This window comes from Schistocerca nitens, chromosome 9, assembly GCF_023898315.1.
Source record: "Schistocerca nitens isolate TAMUIC-IGC-003100 chromosome 9, iqSchNite1.1, whole genome shotgun sequence".
NCBI classification, from domain to species: Eukaryota; Metazoa; Arthropoda; class Insecta; order Orthoptera; family Acrididae; genus Schistocerca; species Schistocerca nitens.
Genome location: NC_064622.1, coordinates 401,684,627 through 401,702,808, shown reverse-complemented (window position 1 = coordinate 401,702,808; position 18,182 = coordinate 401,684,627). Strand labels below are relative to the sequence as shown.

General features: G+C 42.2%; 1 pseudogene; it reads right to left on the bottom strand.

Moving 5' to 3' along the window:
* Window positions 1–3,470: 3,470 nt before the first annotated feature.
* On the bottom strand, window positions 3,471–3,528 carry LOC126204728 (U6 spliceosomal RNA; annotated as a pseudogene).
* Window positions 3,529–18,182: the final 14,654 nt, after the last annotated feature.

The following is an 18,182-nucleotide window of genomic DNA, read 5'->3' as shown; positions in this document are numbered from 1 at the left end:
CGAAAAGTGTAACACAGATTTTTTTTTTAATTTCAGTTTCATCTGATCCAGCGTATTCCAGAATCGGATTTTCGAGGAAAGATATTTTTCTAATAACAAAAGAGTATTTGTCAAATGATTTGGAAGGGGTAATAGAACATTTGGAAAGGTCGTTGACAGAATAAAGTGGACATACAATTAAAATTCCCTATGATATGAGGCCTACCATTTCGATTTTGTTAACAAAGTTAAGAAGCATGTATAAGGAAGCAACTCGGCGACAAGGCTATTTTTTCAAGAAGAACGAAACCTGGTTAAATACAATAGTATATATTCCGATTGATTCGAAACCTGCAAGTGTGACTAAATCAACAGGCCGACCTGCCACAAAATTTGAAACATTATCTGATAGGTCTAAAAGAAGGAGAACTGAGGAGATTCGTACGAAGTTCAGTCCTGTCGAATTATCGTTCGCCGCGCACATGAGTCTTCGATCTTCGGGGCACCCAGATGCTGCGAAGATTGTGAAAGACGTCACACTCTCAAGTCCATCCAAGGTGAAAAAATACAAGGCAGGCTTGCGATTTTCAACATCATCGCCATCCTCATATGATGCAAATGAAGGTCTAGCACTCCTTTTCGACTTGAAATTGTCAAGTGAATCTTACCAGCATTTGAGAAATGGGGCTAAAGGAAAAGGCTTAAACACACTATATCCACCGCATTCAGCTGTTTTGGTAGCAAAAAAAGCTTGCTGCCCTCCAGACGTAACCCTCACTTTTACCGAATCAAAAGCTGAGGTATGGTTGCAAGCTTTGTTAGACCACACTGTTCAACGTGTTCTACTGCTGAAACGAGACGATATTTTACATATGAGTGATTCGGAAATGTCTAATATGGCCCTTATTTGTAAGTGGGGCTTTGACGGAACCTCCGGGCAAAGCATGTATAAAATGAAGTTTTCAGATTCGAGTATTTCAGATGCAACTTTATTTTTCACTTCGCTTGTTCCACAGAAACTTGCAGGTGTAAATGAAGAAACTAAAGAAGAAAAGATCTTATGGATTAATCCGAAGCCGTCTTCAACCCTCTTTTGCAGACCACTGAAGTTAGAATTTACAAAGGAAACAGAGCAAACGTCTTTAAATGAGAAAGCGTATTACGACAAACAGATCGAACAACTCCAGTCATTCGAAACAGTTATTCATGGGAAAGACATGTCGATTAAATACAATTTAAGCATGACCATGGTAGATGGTAAAGTGTGCAATGCTATCACCAACACGAAATCTGCGCAACGGTGCTATCTCTGCAAGGCTACGTCTGCCCAATTTAATAACATTGACGATGTTTTGAAAAAACAAGTTACCGCCGATTATCTGCACTACGAACTATCAACTCTTCACGCCTGGATTCGATGTTTTGAATGTTGTATTCATTTGGCATACCAAATGAAAACAAAAAAGTGGCAGGCACGTAAAGCAGAAGATAAAGAGGAAAAAGCAATACTGAAAGCCAACATTCAAAAAGCTTTCAAAGAGCAGCTTGGAATTGTAATTGACATGCCGAAACAAGGGTTTGGCAGTACGAATGACGGAAACACCGCTCGACGTTTTTTTGAAAACACTCCAACATCAGCGCTGATAACTGGAGTTTCCGAAGAACTAATCCACCGTTTCCATATAATTTTGCAGACGATTTCGAGCGGACGTCAGATCGACGTTGAAAAGTTTCGAGCATACGCCTTAGCAACTGCCAGGCACCACGTGAAAGAATACCCCTGGTACAACATGCCAACAGCAGTCCATAGATTGTTGATTCACGGTCCACACATTATTTCTTCGGCCATTTTACCCATCGGTCAACTATCAGAGGATGCTCAGGAACCAACCAATAAGTTGATAAAATACCGCCTGAGTTTTTCTCGAAAGTTTTCAAGAGCTAAGACTATGGAAGACGTGTTCAGGAGATTGTTGGCAACGACAGACCCCTACGTTTCTTCCTTACGCAAATCTTCGCCGAAGAAACTGAAGAGTTTGTCGCCAGAAGCCGTTGCCCTCTTAGTTCCTGTGGCGGAGGACTATGAAGATTCAGATGCAGATGCAGATAATGAGGAAACAGTGTTTGAGGATGATGACGATTCAGTTGAAGCAGAAGATGAAAAAGAATAAGAAAATGAAAACTTGTAAATTAAGTTATAAAAAATTTACAAAATAAATAATTGTAATTAAAATGAAATAATTTTTTGTAATATTTTACACCATCTTGTAACCTATATTTGGTCCTTTCTTCGAGTTTTCCACTTTTTTGGTTTATTTTTTAAGCATTAACTACAGTAACCCCTAAATACTGACTTTTATATGAATAAAAATATATAAATATAAATAAATAAAAAGACATAGATTTTGACCGCCATCTTGGATCCACCATTTTTAAATTTTTTGAACTCTGTCATCAGTAACCTCGATAATTCCCTAAAAATTACTTTTATACGTAAAAAATGATAGTAGTGTACATAGAGCCTGCCATCTTGGGTCCGCCATTTTGTTTTTTTTTCACTTTTTGATATATTCTTAATCAGAAACTCCGTAAACCCTTACATACTAAGTTTGGTACAAACTGAACAACTACTTATATTTTGACCAGCTTTTTGGGATTCTGACCCACTGTGCGGCGTGACGTATGAGGAACGGTATCACCCTCTAGGAGAAAACCATGCATATTGTAAGCGTGGGTGCACGGTACAGCTGTATTAGACCGCTGCGTCTGTAACGAAGTATGACTGAATAATGGTCTCTAGCATGGAAACCATGCATTCCCAGACAAAGTTCATTAGACCTCTTCGTTCCATATCGTATCATCGATCAGTCTCTTGAGTTTGTACACGGTGAAAAAAAAATCATCCTGTATGCACTCGTGTTCAGTATTTAGGGAGAAATGCAACTTTCGCACTATGTGCCATTGCTAAGTAACATATCTTGATGAAAATGTATCATACATAGGAAGAACGGCTCCGGTATCGTACATAAGGTAACTGAAAGAAATTCGCGATGAGACGAACGGAAATGACAGATTTATTCAAAGACAATTAACTCGCCGTCACTCATGTTAAAAAAAGCTTTGTGTTCTGCCTTAGGGCAGGTCTGGCCATGGGAGAAGCCTCGTCAGAGAGGTCCACGGCATGAGCGTCTAGGGAAGTGATTCCAGTGGTGGTTTCCCGTTGCCTTCCACTGATGATGATGAAATGATAATGAGGACAACACAACACCCATTCCCTGAGCGGAGAAAATCTCTGACCGAACCGGTAATCGAACCCAGGCGCCTTGACGTGACAGACCGCCGCGCTGACCACTTTTTTTTCTTTTTTTCTTTTTTTTTTCTTTTTTAAAGTCACATTTTATTCTTCTTCGTTGATCCGTTTACTCAGTTTTTTTTATTACAGAGGGTAGCTACTACTCTGACCAAGCACGCTGAGCTACCGTGCCGGCTAACATGCTAATCTTCTCTGTATCGTTCCAATTTTAGTATATGTACTGCCGAAGCGAGTACATCAGCTATCGGGACTGACTCACTCATTATGGTCCCCTGGATATTACAAAAGGCGGCACCTGCTTCTTAACATGGTGTGTGGTCTCCACATACGCAATGCATGGTCTGCATCGTGCTCCCATGCTGGCCACAAGGCTGGCTAGGAGTTCTTGTGGTTGGTTGTACCATTCTTCTACCAACTGTTGGACGGTCGTTGCTGTGTGTGGAGGTGCTGCAGTGCATCGCCCCAACGCATCCCACACGTTCTCAATGGGATTTAAGACAGCAGAATGGACAAGTCAGTCCATTCGCCGACTTTCCTCTCTTTCCAAGAGCTCCTCCATCTGCACTCTCTGATGTGATCACGCACTGTCATCCGTAAATATGAAGTTATGACCGAATACAACCCTGAAAAGACGCACATAGAGAAGCAGTACAGCGCCTCAATAACGCTGACCATTGAGAGTAGGTTGTTTGGAGATCTGGAGGTCAGTACACCCATGCAACATTATGCCTCCCCACACCATAACAACTGGCACACCAGAACTATCATGTTCGACAATGTTTCTGGGTGCATTGTCGAACACGATCGTTTTGGTGATCCAGGGGTTATAGTGTGGGGAGGCATAATGTTGCAAGGGCGTACTAACAACCAAATCTTTGAACATGATACACTCAACGCCATAGAGACACTGTTCTCCTTCTCCATGTGTGTCTTTTCAGACGTGCATTCGGTCCTGAGTTCATTATCATGGATAGCTGTGCGCGACCGCCTCGAACAGTGAAAGTGGAGGAGATCTCTGATATCGGCGAATGGACTGGCCTGCACGTTCCACCCACTTAAGGGGACCACACCCTACCTATCTCACCCATGTTAATTTAGGCTAGTATTTGACCCATTTCTGAAAAAACTGTTTGATGCAGGACCTTAATACTTTTACTATATGTTACATGATGCTAATAGTCAATTGTACTAAAATCTACTTTATCCATTTTATAGCTTTCAAGAAATACTTTTTTAAATTTATTAACAAAAAATATTAAGTTTTTTTTTGCAGAAAATATTTTTGTAAACTTCCTAATGGGGAAATATCAATGAATGTAGTACCAGAGGTGGCTTTTTATGTTATGCAGAGTCTCTGAAAATTTCATTCATTTATCTACGATATTTTCTGATATAATGGGGCATATGTACTGAAAATTTTAGTTTGCGGGAAACTGACTTTAAAGAAAAAACTTTTGAAATTTGTTACTTACAAATAATTACAACTGTCCTGCTGCAGATGATGGCCCTTCTTTGGCCTCCAGCATGTCTTCCAGCTTCTTTTTCACCTTCCTGGCTGTTTGTCTTGCCTTCTTGGCCATATTAGATGCAGACCTGTCTGCATCGACTATCTTCATTTTATAGCAATGTTGCAGCCCAGTGATCATATTTTCACCAGGATTAATTCCCAGCTTTTTCAGTACCCAACACTTTCCAATATTACCACAATTGAATGTAATAACAGCATCATGAACTCCTAGTTTCATTGTATGCATACCTACAAATACAGTTTTAGGAAGGCGGTTCCAAATTATGCTATTGAAACATTCATTTGGGTTCTGTGTCTGCCCATGTAGACATTTCCTTAGAAGGTCAGGATGAGCCAAGTCTCTGAAAATGGGTTTAATTGCTGTAATAACAGCAGCAGGAAGAGAATGCTGGTGACAATAAGATTCTCCAGTTGCCTGAGCCCTATTGTATTTGCACCACGAATTTTCTCCTGATGGACACAATACATGAGGACTTATGGAAGAATATGGTCCAAACATCTCTCTTCATTACCGCCAAATTTTCCTTATTTCTGCTAATTGCCTGCCCATAGTATACCTGCAAGTTTTCTATTTCTGTTTTAGTTAACCGACCCTGTCCGGTCAGCAATTTTCCATCTTCTAGTTGAAAGCATGTTGTTTACAAACAGCAGAAACAAAAGAATACCGACCGTTGCATTCCAAGGATAGCCAACAGACTCGGGAGTAAAAACAAAAAAATTCCTAACGTGCAATGTAGGGGATATAAAGATCTAAAATATATGCAGAAAAGTGAGTGACAGAAAAGTGGGTGTGGAACATAAACACATGTCGTAGGAAAATGTTTTTAAATGCTCGAAAAAAAATTTTTTTCAGCAAAATCCTTTTTAGAGTACTTAAATTAAACCTTAATCTATCGAAATATGATGAAAACCGAAAATCGATTTTTTTCGACCTGAACTACGGTGTGGTCCCCTTAAATCTGATCAAGCAAGTGTGAGATCCGTTGGCTAGACGTGTCCAGATGCACCAAGGACCATCCAGCAGTTATCAACCGCTCTGGTAGAAGAGTGGAGTGCCGTACCATAAGATCTCATTTACCAACACTATGGCAGCATGGGAGCTCGTTGCATAGCGCAAGTTGCCATTCGTGGTGATCACAAATCCTATTAAAAACCGTTCCACGCCTTTTGTAATGTTTAGAGACTATCGTCTTCAGCGCAATTATTGTCATTGAATGAAAGTGTTATTTCTGTTCGTCTCATTGCGTATTTGTTTTAGTTACCTTCTGTACTGTACTGTACTGTATTGTGCTGTGATGTATTGAGTACTATACTGTACTACAGCATATCTTTCTACGTATGGTCCAGGTTTCATCTGACACCATTTAAGAGAGGAATGTGTGGAAAAGTGTTCACTTTTCTGCAATGTTACTTAAGCCACACCAAGAGCTTTTATAGTTGAATTACTCTGCTCTGCAGAAATCTCAAACGGCAGTTCAAATATTGTAAAGTGGCTATAATTTCGCACCTTACAAGCACTCATCTACATACTTTGCCGTGATTTACAACCGGAATTAGGTATCATTTGATAGGTTGTACATCGTATGCATGAATATTTAAATAATACTGACATTGTCATGTACACCTTGACACTTACTGCATGAAAGGTGATGGAGTGTCTTTATTTTCAAAACGGCGTAATGAATGATTGCCTATACTAGTAGAGGTTGGAACGCCAGTGGAAATGAAACAGCAGGCAAAACTCAAGCCCTGGGTGGAAAAGCCCGCTCAGGTGTGTTGGTCCTGCTCAACACAGGAAGTAGACAAGACGGAGGGTCGGGGCACCCGAGCACCGAAGCACAATACAGGGGCGGCCGGCGGGTTTTGTAGCGGGGCTGGAAGGACAACCGAATAATACTTCGGAAACTCTGAAACTCTTGAACGCAGCCGAGAGGAACGCGGAAGGGTTACCTCGGAAATCATGCAGGCTGTTTTATTTCCGAGAATTTTTACTCTGAGAAGCGTACCATTGTACGTATTTCTAATTAAGGAGGATAGGTATTTCCTCGGAAACTTTCCACGCTGGACGACAAAAGACTAAATTATGGTTGGTTGGCGTTTGGAAGAATCTATAGAGAGGGAGAATATTCCGCGGTTTCTAGAATATGATCGCCTTCTGCAGTTACGAGGGAGGGGAGCCGAGCTTTGCTGGAAAGCCAGTGGTGGAGAGAAAAAGGTCTTCCATTTTGAGCGCCCGTGTTCGACGGTCGCTTTGTATCAGCTTTTGTTGGTACAGACGGACTTGTTGTCTTTGCTCTCAGGAGATTTTATAGTTAGACCGGTTACTCACTGTATTGTTGCGAACTTATACGATTCTGGACTTCGCCTCCGGGAAGGGAGTGGTCTTTGAGTACGCAGTGTTCAGTGATTTAGAGTACTTCCTCTGTCTGTACTCATGTAGAGACGTTATCTGAATTCCGTCCTTGTGACTGGGTGCTCGCGTTTCTTGTCTGTAGAACACAGAGAGGAGAAGACAGTATTAGATCATACTAGTCAGGGGGCTGCCTTCTGCCGTCCTAGTATTTGAAAGAGTTTTTTATTTTGTGGGTGGAGTTCTTCCATCATCGCAGACGTGTACGAGAACCATCACTCCGATGCACCGGACGCAGTACATACGGTGATATTGCTAATTGCTTCGGCTTATTAGGGCTATAAAGCTAAACAGCTCTGATCACGTAAGTTTTATTTCCACTGAAGTGGCACACCACTGTAGGTCATCTTTGAAAGTAGTGTCTTCCAGTATTTGGTTCGTCAGTCATCTCACGTTATTTATATTAGATCGCGTAGCCATAAAAAGGCAAACCTACGTTTCTAGCATTTGTAGACTTAGAGAAAGCTTTTGACAATGTTAACTGGAATACTCTCTTTCAAATTCTGAAGGTGGCAGGGGTAAAATACAGGGAGCGAAAGGCTATTTACAATTTGTACAGAAACCAGATGGCAGTTATAAGAGTCGAGGGGCATGAAAGGGAAGCAGTGGTTGGGAAAGGAGTGAGACAGGGTTGTAGCCTCTCCCCGATGTTATTCAATCTGTATATTGAGCAAGCAGTAAAGGAAACAAAAGAAAAACTCGGAGTAGGTATTAAAATTCATGGAGAAGAAGTAAAAACTTTGAGGTTCGCCGACGACATTGTAATTCTGTCGGAGACAGCAAAGGACTTGGAAGAGCAGTTGAACGGAATGGACAGTGTCTTGAAAGGAGGATATAAGACGAACAACAACAAAAGCAAAACGAGGATAATGGAATGTAGTCAAATTAAATCGGGTGATGCTGAGGGGATTAGATTAGGAAATGAGACACTTAAAGTAGTAAAGGAGTTTTGCTATTTAAGGAGTAAAATAACTGATGATGGTCGAAGCAGAGAGGATATAAAATGTAGACTGGCAATGGCAAGGAAATCGTTTCTGAAGAAGAGAAATTTGTTAACATCGAGTATAGATTTAAGTGTCAGGAAGTCGTTTCTGAAAGTATTTGTATGGAGTGTAACCATGTATGGAAGTGAAACATGGACGATAACTAGTTTGGACAAGAAGAGAATAGAAGCTTTCGAAATGTGGTGCTACAGAAGAATGCTGAAGAAGGTGGGTAGATCACCTAACTAATGAGGAGGTATTGAATAGGATTGGGGAGAAGAGAAGTTTGTGGCACAACTTGACTAGAAGAAGGGATCGGTTGGTAGGACATGTTTTGAGGCATCAAGGGATCACAAATTTAGCATTGGAGGGCAGCGTGGAGGGTAAAAATCGTAGAGGGAGACCAAGAGATGAATACACTAAGCAGATTCAGAAGGATGTATGTTGCAGTAGGTACTGGGAGATGAAGAAGCTTGCACAGGATAGAGTAGCATGGAGAGCTGCATCAAACCAGTCTCAGGACTGAAGACCACCACAACAACAACAACAGCCATAAAAAGCAGCAGATTTGGGCAATTGATCACTCATATTAGTTAGGAAAATTATTTGCATCTCTTTATGTCCATTGGACATTCATATATAAACATTTATAACATATAAAGGGATATTAATCTACAACAAATGTATAAGCAGAAACAGCATTTATCATTTTGTAGTTACTAGTGACGTTAATCATTCATTTATGTTTATGCTGTAATTTATATGGTAAAGAGCAAGAAGGAGGATATAATATCACCATTAAGAGGTCCTAAGATCTGCTTCAGGGGGTAGTCAGACAGAGCCAAATCTTAATTTTCGCGTCCAGTATTTTCCGTTGCGCACATTCATTTAACACACACCTGGAGTAGCATCTTGGAATATCCTGACGGTTCTAATCCTAAGATCGCGATGAGTGGCCGTAACTTTCCTGTATTCCCATCACAGTGTTTCTCCACATGATTCGATGACTTTGTCACAACATTCTGAATGCTTCGTTTTTACCCACACCGTGCTATCGGATCGCCACATTGTGTACCGTAATTCGTCACTCCACACAAGGTTTTTCCTCTGTTCAATCGTTCAATGTTTAAGCTCCTTACACCAAGCGAGGCGTCTTTTGTCATTTACCGGCGTGATGTGTGGCTTATGAGCAGCCGCTCGACAATGAAATCCAAGTTTTCTCGCCTCCCGCCTAACTATCATAGTACTTGCAGTGGATCCTGATGCAGTTTGGAATTTCTGTGTGATGGTCTGGATAGATGTCTGCCTATTACACATACTCTCTTCAACTGTCGGCGGTTTCTGTCAGTCAACAGACGAGGTCAGCCTGTACGCTTTTGGGCTGTACGTGTCCCTTCACGTTTTCACTTCACTATCACATTGGAAACAGTGGGCCTAGGGATGTTTAGGAGTGTGGAAATCTCGCGTACAGACATATGACCCAAGTGACATCCAATCACCTGACCACGTTCGAAGTCCGTGAGTTCCGCGGAGTGCCCCATTCTGCTCTCTCACGATGTATTACGACTAATGAGGTCGCTGATATGGCGTACCTGGCAGTAGGTGGCAGCGCAATGCACCTAATATGAAAAATGTATGTTTTTGGGGGTGTCCGGATACTTCTGATCACATAGTGTATATACTCCTTAATTTACTTTTTTTTTTTTTTTACTTCTTCCTTTTTCTTAATTTTATCCTCCTAAGAACTGAATGATGGTTTGCACCTTATAATTGTGCCAACGTTTATTCATGAATTCACATTTCTCCACTCTTCTCATTATTTCTTTGCTATCTTCTTTTTAGGTTTCTTCGCAAATAAGTGTCTCATTACTATTGATCCAAAGGCCAGACGATTTGCTATGCTTCCATCTGTAATGTTCATATCTTGTATCTCTCCCCTATATTTTTCTAACCACAGTATTTTAAACTTCTTTGAATTAGTACTGTTGAGTAGTTTTTGGTGAGTCTATTTTTGTGCCATACTATAAATATGACTGCAGAACTTAAGCCACCTACGGCGCACTGAGTTAGTGAACTTATCGGTCTGCATGTGAAGGTCAGATGCTCTAATCTTCATACAAATTCCATTTCCTTTTACGGGAGCATATGTTGTCCTAAGAATTTTGCGCTCCAGTTTCTCAGTTTCTGCAGCTTTTGAGCGGCCCTTAGCATTTATGGTCCCTGATGTGTGTAGTGCTTCTGCTAAAAGAACTTTCTAGTAATGTCGCGCCGGCCGGGGTGACCGAGCGGTTCTAGGCGCTACAGTCTGGAACCGCGCGACCGCTACGGTCGCAGGTTCGAATCCTGTCTCGGGCATGGATGTGTGTGATGTCCTTAGGTTAGTTAGGTTTAAGTAGTTCTAGGGGACTGATGACCTCAGATGTTAAGTCCCATAGTGCTCAGAGCCATTTGAACCATTTTTGTAATGTTGCAGTTTTGCTTTGCACGATATCACTTTTTCTGTGATAGTAGTTCCATGTAATTTTGAATGGTTTTTTAAATGTTAATGGCTCTTTCTAAGTTTGAATTACTAGACACCTCTCGTTCACCCCCGGTATCTGAGTGGTCAGCGCGACAGAGTATCAATCCCTAGGCCCAGGTTCGATTTCCGGCAGGGTCGGAGATTTTCTCCGCTCAGGGACTGGGTGTTGTGTTGTCCTAATCATTATCATTTCATCCCCATCGATAGGCAGGTCGCCGAAGTGGCGTCAACTCGAAAGACTTACACCCAGAGAACAGTCTACCCGACGGGAGGCCCTAGCCACACGACATTTACATTTAGCCACCTCTCAAGGCAGAACGATCTCTCCGAGGTATCTAAAGGAGGTAACCTTCAAAATCACCAAAAATTCTATCTTTACTGTAACTAAACTGCTATTTTGATGCAGATGTCACATGTAATGGGTTTTCTCGTAAGAAATATGGAGGTCTGCACTTGCTACTTTGTTGAGTAGTTTTTCTATGACATGTTTTTTTTTCTCCTTTAGCTGGTAAATCATCAGCAAAGGCTAAACATTTCCAATGTTTATACCTTTGACATCTTTTTCGCTTTCTCTTACGACTCAATCTACACCTAAATTACACAGAAGTGGGGAGGAACCGTCTACTTGTCTAGCTCAAAACACTTAAATTTCACCACTGAATTTTACTGTTTATGTAGTGATTCTAGTAGTGTGATAGGTTAGTTCTGTGGTCTTACAGCCTCTTCTAAGCTCTTGTAGAGTGTCAAAAATAGTCACAGTTGTAAGTCTTGTTAAAGACTGCAAAGGCGACAATTGTTTTTGTACATCGGCGGATCCTTAATCTGGTCTTCAGATCCCACACGTGTGTACCGGCCTTTCCTGAATCCTGCTTGGTAGTCACCAATACGATGGTCTATTGTTCCAAACGGCTAAAGATTGTTTTTGAAAGAAATTTGTTATGTTACCGACAAAAAGAGATACGCCCCTGGACTTGTTTGGTTCTGCTTCATCACCTCTCTTACCAACACCAGAAACACTCAAAACCCAAAGAAGTTAGTGGTAGCAAAGTTAGTGTCCAGTCGCTCATGGACAAGACAGGAACTGAAATTAGAGCGGTAAAGCAGAGCAGAAATGTTTAAATCTGTTGTTAGACGTTCCTTTACAGAGTAAAACCAGGAGTATTGACCCAGTTTAATCTTCGTAACACTGAAAAGTGAGTTAAGTAACGTTGAGAAACAGCTGAAATCGTTAAAATAAAACAAATCCCAGTGCAGATGGAATCCCTGCCAGATTCTATACTCAGTTTGCGGCTACGTTAGCCCCTCTGTTAACTATAATTTATCGTCAATTCCTCGAACGAAAAGCTGTGACCAGTAGCTGGAAGAAAGCACAGGTTACACCTGTCTAGAATACGGTTAGCAGAAGTGATCCACAAAACTCCGGCCCAGTGTTCTTGACATCCGTTCGTTGTAGAATCTTGGTGAGTTACCTCGAACAGAACGACCTTCTCCACGGTAATAAGCATGGATTTCGAAAACAGATCATGTGAAACCCATCTCGCACTTTCCTCACATGACAACCTGAACGCCATGGTTCAAAGCAGTCATGTAGATGCAGTATTCCTCTATATCCTAAAAGCATTCGATTCATTACCACACCTAAGCTTATTATCAAAAGTACGATCGTATGGGATAACAAGCGAAAATTGTGACGGGATTGAGGATTTCTTGGTAGGGGGGACGCAGCATGTTATCTGAGATTGAGAGTCATTAACAGATGTAGAAGTAACTTCCGGTGTACTCCATGGAAATGTGTTAGGTCGCTTGCTGATCATATTATATATTAATGACATAGCGGACAATATTAATAGTAACCTGAGACATTTCGTAGATGGTGCAGTTGTCTACAGTGATGTACAGTCTGCACAAAGCTGTACAAATATTCAGTCAAAGCTTGACAAGATACCAAAGTGGCGCAAAGATCGTCAACTTGCTTTAAACATTCGGAAAGGTAAAATTGTGCACTCCACAAAACAGAAAAACGTAATATCTTGCAAATATAATACCAGTGAGTCGCGGATGGATTTGGTGAGCTCATATTAGGTGTAACACTTAATAAAAATATGGAATAGGATGGTCACATAGTTCCAGTCTCAGTCATAGCAGCAGATTAGGTAAATCCAATCCGTCTACAAGGGAGATTGCTTACAAATCATTCAGACGTGTGGGACACGTACCAAAAAGGACTCAGAGGGGATATTGAACGTACGAGGTACGGCTAGAAAAAAACCGGACTGATGCTGGAAAAAACATTTATTTACAATTATTTACAATTTCATGTTATCTCCTTCAATGTACTCTCCTCCTCGGTCTCTACGCCGCTCCATACGAATTTTCCACTGTTCATAGCAATGCTGCAGATCATTTTCGGTAAGTCCATACATTACTTCCGTCGCTTTTTCTGTTACTGCTTCAACAGTCTCAAATCTAGTTCCTTTCAAAGCTGACTTGACTTTAGGGAAAAGAAAAAAGTCACAGGGGGCCAAATCAGGTGAGTGGGATCACTTTCAATGTTTTCCAGGATGTCAGAACAAATCATTCTTCGGCGTTCCTTCTGTTCAATTGTGGGACACTTTGGAATCATTTTTGAACACACTTTGTTCATGTTGAAACTTTCATGAAGAATCTGCCTAACACTTTCCTTGTCAACTCCTGTTAACTCAGACACTGCTCTGATTGTTAAACGGCGATCTTGTCGAACAAGTTTACCGATTTTTTCAATGTTTGCATCAGTTTTTGCTGACAATGGTCTGCCAGTGCGAGTGTCATCACTGGTGTCTTCGCGGCCATCTTTAAATCGTTTAAACCACTCAAACACTTGTGTTCGCGATAAACAATCATCGCCGTACACTTGTTGTAACATTACAAACGTTTCACTTGCAGATTTTCCTAGTTTGAAACAAAATTTGATGTTAACACGCTATAACATTTTCCGACTCACAGACAAAGCGTCAACTACTTAAAACAGACGCCACGGGCAGACTGAGTGCAGGAGGCAGATGAAACTCGAGCAGTAGGCGGAGCGAGAGTCACGTGACAGGCCACGCGACTTTCAGCCTTATTGCATTCGTTTTATTGTTTCACCAGTACTAGTCCGGTTTTTTTCTAGCCACACCTCGTATACAGACGAGGACAGCAAGACGAGGACAGCACGAATGGTCACAGGTTTGATTGACCCACAGGAGTGTGTCTCTGTGAAAGAACTGAACTGGCAGACTCTTGAAGGTAAACGGAAACTATCCCAAGAAAGTCTACTAACAAAGTTATAAGAATGGGCTTTAAATGATTACTCTAGGAACTAAGTATCGCTGTCGTAGGGATCGTGGGGGCAAGATTAGATTAATTATAACACGCACGGAGGCGTTTAAACAAACATTCTTTCCGTACTGCATACGTGAATGGATCGGGAAACAACGCAAATAACTGGTACAATGGGTCGTATCTTCTGCCACGCACTTCGCAGTGGTTTGCAGAATACAGATGTAGATGCAGAGGGTCAGCGTCCGCGCTTTAATTCCTGAGTTGAGTAACACTCACATAACAGTTCGCGAGACAACCGTGGCGTAGGCGTAGGAACTGCGTGACCTTGCAAACGCAAGCGAAGCCTCGTCGAGAATGGCCCTGACTCGGCGTTGCGCCGACTTAATTCTGTTTCAAGGTCGGCTGAGAGTGGCGGAACAACCAGCGCTCTGCCGACGGAAACGGCGAACCGCTTTACTACGAAAGGCGGGAAAGGCTCCTCACCCATAAAACAACGACTCTGCAAGTGTTTGACGCACGAAGCCGTGCACAGCGTTTTTCCCTGTGCGTCCCAGAATCCGAAAACTGTGCCATTAGAGAATGCGGAATACTCCAATTAAAGTAAGCTGTCGAAGGTGGATTGTGAACTGTTGAAGGCTGCCTCTTTTAAGAAATAATACAGTTATTGAAGAAGTGAATCGCTGTTACAATGAGTTTCAGGAATCTGCATCTCTATTCCGGGAATTGCGTTTAAGAGCACAATAGTGGGTTCTCTTTAAATTTCTGTCTCTGTCATTCATGTTTTGGCCGTCGGAAAAAGGACGCCTTATCTACATTATTGCAAGCTGTTGGTCGTCTGATTTTATCTTCACAGTCCTTGATGGAAGTGACACGCAGGGGATGGAAGTCATTAGTAGATATCATTAGTAGATATACGCTTGAAAACCAGTTCACGAAATTGTGCTTGGCGGTAATCGCCACGAGATAATAGGTATCTGTCTTCAAACGTCCGTCATTTCAGGTTTTGCAGTTTTTTTTTGTACTTCCTCCCGATTATTAACCAACCCTGCAATCATTTGTACTGTCCATATTTTGTGTATCTTCGATATCTCCTATTAACCCAACATGGTATAGAGCCCGCACATTCCGTGTAAATGTTTTGCTAGAAACCTCTTTTGTAGATAAACTACAGTTTCTTATGAGACACACCCATGAAGTTTTAATGATCATTTCAGAAAAACCAAGCTACAACCATGAGAATATGTAATTAGATTAGTAATTCTGTTCTTGCTCACCCTTCAATTCAACGCATTTTCCCCAACAATGGATGACTTGTTGGAGACCTTGGTCGCTGAAAACTATACTTTGCCTCTTTAGCAAACGCTCCATCTCGAAAATCTGTTCTTCATCTAGTGAAAATGCCTGCCACGGAATGAAACGGGGAGGAAGTTACTGGGTGCCAATTCAGAAGCACACGGTGCAATTTGTCGGCACAAAGAACTAGCATGTGTGCTGTGCAGAATGACGTAGAACGTTGTTATGTAGAAGAAAACACCACCTCAGACAGCCTCTCGTAACCTCGTCAGGAGATTACGGTAGTAGGCCCTTGTGACGGTTTGCCCCTTAGGATGAGCACCTCGCTACTCGCTGCCAGCCGGCCGTTGTGGCCGAGCGGTTCTAGGCGCTTAGTCCGGAACCATGCGGGTGCTACGGTCGCAGGTTCGAATCCTGCCTCGGGCATGGATGTGTGTGATGTCCTTAGGTTAGTTAGGTTTAAGTAGTTCTAAGTCTATGGGGCTGAAGACCTCAGATGTTAAGTCTCATAGTGGTTAGAGCCATTTGATTTGAACTCGCTGCCGTTTCAGGGCAGTAACGAAACAAGCCCACTGAGTCTTAGCGGCCCCTTTTAACCACAATCATCGCTGCTCGCCGCAATCCTCACCAGGGCGATGATATCTAGCTGGTTTGTTTTTTGCACTGCGACCATAGCCGTATGTCTTGTGACTTCAGCTATGATTGGTCGCTTCAAGGTCACTCCAGCAGTGCCATGTTTGATTGCTGTTCGTTATGCCCTTCTTCACGGGATGTATATGCAGATAGTTGCGTTTGTTGCGAGCTGTGGAGACAGTTCAATGACGACAACCACGAGGAACGATTTTAAACAGCCACTTATTTCAGCCGCTTTTACAAGTTGGCCAAAAAACGCAGTTCCACTTGGCCTTGTTTTCCTTACACTAATTTCCTAGTTCTTTCAAAGTGGAGATATGGTCGACCTAAAACAGAGAAATGCGATCAGTGGCCCGCCGGCCGCATGCGGCCCAAAGTATCTATTCGGCCCAAGAAGTGAGCATGTCGCACGATCGGTAAAAAAAAATCCATAAAATATCATTGATGTAAAGTTATGATAAATATGATTATTCAATTTGAAATTCTCTCTTCGCGATGCTATTCTCTCTTCATCTACATCTACATCTACATTCATACTCCGCAAGCCACCCAACGGTGTGTGGCGGAGGGCACCTTACGTGCCACTGTCATTACCTCCCTTTCCTGTTCCAGTCGCGTATGGTTCGCGGGAAGAACGACTGTCTGAAAGCCTCCGTGCGCGCACTAATCTCTCTAATTTTACATTCGTGATCTCCTCGGGAGGTATAAGTAGGGGGAAGCAATATACTCGATACCTCATCCAGAAAAGCACCCTCTCGAAACCTGGCGAGCAAGCTACACCGCGTTGCAGAGCGCCTCTCTTGCAGAGTCTGCCACTTGAGTTTATTAAACATCTCCGTAACGCTATCACGGTTACCAAATAACCCTGTGACGAAACGCGCCGCTCGTCTTTGGATCTTCCGTATCTCCTCCGTCAACCCGATCTGGTACGGATCCCACACTGATGAGCAATACTCAAGTATAGGTCGAACGAGTGTTTTGTAAGCCACCTCCTTTGTTACTGGACTACATTTTCTAAGCACTCTCCCAATGAATCTCAACCTGGTACCCGCCTTACCAACAATTAATTTTATATGATCATTCCACTTCAAATCGTTCCGCACGCATACTCCCAGATATTTTACAGAAGTAACTGCTACCAGTGTTTGTTCAGCTATCATATAATCATACAATAAAGGATCCTTCTTTCCATGTATTCGCAATACATTACATTTGTCTATGTTAAGGGACAGTTGCCACTCCATGCACCAAGTGCCTATCCGCTGCAGATCTTCCTGCATTTCGCTACAATTTTCTAATGCTGCAACTTCTCTGTATACTACAGCATCATCCGCGAAAAGCCGCATGGAACTTCCGACACTATCTACTAGGTCATTTATATATATTGTGAAAAGCAATGGTCCCATAACACTCCCCTGTGGCACGCCAGAGGTTACCTTAACGTCTGTAGACGTCTCTCCATTGATAACAACATGCTGTGTTCTGTTTGCTAAAAACTCTTCAATCCAGCCACACAGCTGGTCTGATATTCCGTAGGCTCTTACTTTGTTTATCAGGCGACAGTGCGGAACTGTATCGAACGCCTTCCGGAAGTCAAGAAAAATAGCATCTACCTGGGAGCCTTTATCTAATATTTTCTGGGTCTCATGAACAAATAACGCGAGTTGGGTCTCACACGATCGTTGTTTCCGGAATCCATGTTGATTCCTACATAGTAGATTCTGGGTTTCCAAAAACGACATGATACTCGAGCAAAAAACATGTTCTAAAATTCTACAACAGATCGACGTCAGAGATATAGGTCTATAGTTTTGCGCATCTGCTCGACGACCCTTCTTGAAGACTGGGACTACCTGTGCTCTTTTCCAATCATTTGGAACCCTCCGTTCCTCTAGAGACTTGCGGTACACGGCTGTTAGAAGGGGGGCAAGTTCTTTCGCGTACTCTGTGTAGAATCGAATTGGTATCCCGTCAGGTCCAGTGGACTTTCCTCTGTTGAGTGATTCCAGTTGCTTTTCTATTCCTTGGACACTTATTTCGATGTCAGCCATTTTTTCGTTTGTGCGAGGATTTAGAGAAGGAACTGCAGTGCGGTCTTCCTCTGTGAAACAGCTTTGGAAAAAGGTGTTTAGTATTTCAGCTTTACGCGTGTCATCCTCTGTTTCAATGCCATCATCATCCCGGAGTGTCTGGATATGCTGTTTCGAGCCACTTACTGATTT